The 2,602-nt window shown below is 43.4% G+C and overlaps 1 pseudogene; it reads left to right on the top strand.

Moving 5' to 3' along the window:
• Positions 1-1,323: 1,323 nt before the first annotated feature.
• Positions 1,324-2,018, top strand: LOC101565426 (annotated as a pseudogene).
• Positions 2,019-2,602: the final 584 nt, after the last annotated feature.

The following is a 2,602-nucleotide window of genomic DNA, read 5'->3' as shown; positions in this document are numbered from 1 at the left end:
GCATTTCTGTACACAAACAACAAATTCACTGAGAGAGAAATTAGGTAAACCACACCCTCCACAACAGCATCCAAAAAATGAAATATGTAGGAGTCAGTCTAACAAAAGAAGTAAAAGATCTATACATTAAAAGTTACGGTTCTCTGAAAAAAGGAAAAAAAATTATAGTTCTCTGTAAAGGATCATAAAATGGAAAGATATCCCTTGCTCATGGACAGGAAACCAACATATTAAAATTGACCATACTTCCCAAATTGTTATACAGATTTAATGCAATACCAATCAAAATAGCATTTGCATACCTCACAGAACTAGAAAAAACAATGATAAAATTCATTTGGAACCAGACAAGAACTAGAAAAGCAAAATCAATTCTGAGAAATAAAGAAAGGCAGAAGGCTTCGCAATCTCTGACTTGAAATTATACTACAAAGCTGCTGTGATAAAATGAGCATGCTATTGGCAAAAAGGAAAAAGAAGGATTAGAAGATGCTGACACAACTCCAAACACACTCAGCCACAAGGAGGCCAAACATGTTCACTGGAAGGAAAATAGCCTTTTTTTAATAGCCTCTTTAATAAATGATGTTGGAAAAACTAGCTTTCTACAAGCCAAAGACCCTAACCCTAACCCTAACCCTAACCTTAACCCTAATCTTAACCCTAACTAGACCCATGTCTATCACCATGCACTAAAGCAAAATAAAAATAGATCAGAGATCTAAATATCAAAATGGAAACACTAAATCTACTGGGAAGAAAAAGTTTGTAGAAGTCTTAAAAATATAGGTGTAGGCAGAAGGTTTATGAACGAAACCCAAACCACATTGAAATACTTCAATGAGTCAAAAACTGAGATCTCATCTTATTAAAATGTCTTCACACATCAAAGTAAATCACCTACCAAATGAAAAGAAAAACCACAGAATGCTAAAAACAAAATTATACAGTTGGCCTTCAGAGAACTAAAATCTAGAATACATAAAGAAGTCAAAAATATACTTCCCAAATTCAAAAACCCAATTTAAAAATGACCATCTGAGTTGAATATGCACTTCTCAGATGAAGAACTACAAATGACAAATATATGAAAAAATATTCAACATCATTATTCACTCAAAAAATGTAAATTAAAATAACATCCCACCCCAGAAAGAATGGCTACTATCAAAAAATCAACCACTGAGATGTGGAGCTGGAAAAGGGGAGCAAGAAGTGGAGGCAGAGCGGAAGCTAGGCAGACAGACTGAGCAGGGACCTGGGCCACGCAGCACCGGCCCAGCAACCCGGGCCCAGGGGAAGCAGCAGCGGCTCCTCACCTGCATGCCAGACATCCAGAGTCGGGACGGGGCTGGTAGCCAAGGGGCCAAGGGCAGATCCCTCCAAGTGCTGGCCCTTGGGAAGGCGCCTTCAGCAGCAGGGCCAGGCAGGCCACCATCGCTGAGAGCTCCACACCTGCTCCTATGGCCAAGCCCAAGCAAGCCAATGCCTTTAAGAAGTCAACAGACCACCCCAAGTATTCAGACGTGGTCCTGGCTGCCATCTAGGCCGAGAAGAACCGCGCTGGCTCCTCGCTCCAGTCCATCCAGAAATACATCAAGAGCCACTACAAGGTGGGTGAGAATGCCGACTCCCAGATCAAGTTGTCCAGCAATGCCTGGTGACCACCGGGGTCCTCAAGCAAACCAAAGGGGTGGGTGCCTCCGGATCCTTCTGGCTGGCCAAGAACGATGAGCCCAACAGGGCAGTGGCCTTCAAGAAGACCAAGAAGGAGGCCTGAAGGTGGCCACGCCAAAGAAGGCAGCCAAGCCCAAGAAGGCTGCCTCCAAAGCCCCAAGCAAGAAACCTAAAACCACCTGGAACAAGAAGACCAAGAACTGGCCAGCTGCCACACCCAAGAAAGCCAAAATTCCAAGGTTGTCAAGGCCAAGCCAGTCAAAGCCTCCATGCCCAAGAAGGCCAAACCAGTGAAGCCCAAAGCCAAGCCCAGTGCTAAGAGGGCTGGCAAGAAGAAGTGACAAGCAAGCCGCCTTTTCTCATGGATACTCCTTTCTCTCACTCTGTAAATATTTTTTTCCTTTCTTCCTTGATTCTTTGCAACCCTTTGTCCTGTTTGTTCTGACTTCTAAGAGACAGACTTTGGATTCCTCAGACATTGTGGATAATCGCTTTCTCCTTCACCAGTTTTGCAAGGACCACAACAACAAATCTCATCTCTGTAATGATGAAGATGTACTTATATTTCATTTTGTTGATTTTCTATTAATATTATGGGGTTCAGGTTTGGGTGGGGTGTATGTTGTATTAGGCAGGTTGCTATGAGGGTAGATGGGGGAGGAGAGAAGGGGCTCAGCAGTTTGTTCTCCTAGGGGAGAGGGAGCCCAGGAATTAACTGTAAAGGTCTGTAGGAGTGCCTTTAAGGTTGTCTTTAAGTTGGGCACCCCTGTAAGAATTTCACAGTCTTTGGGGTGTGCGGGTTAATTCTGGGGGTGAACTTTGGCTGAATGGTCTTACTCTAGATGTTTCTGGGAATGGTTTTGAAAGTGATAAACAGTAACAAAGATGCACTACATCATGCGGTGACTGAGCCTCTCCAGTCAGT

Source organism: Octodon degus, unplaced genomic scaffold (assembly GCF_000260255.1).
Source record: "Octodon degus isolate 3935 unplaced genomic scaffold, OctDeg1.0 scaffold00008, whole genome shotgun sequence".
NCBI lineage: Eukaryota > Metazoa > Chordata > Mammalia > Rodentia > Octodontidae > Octodon > Octodon degus.
This window is presented reverse-complemented; position numbering and strand designations above follow the sequence as displayed.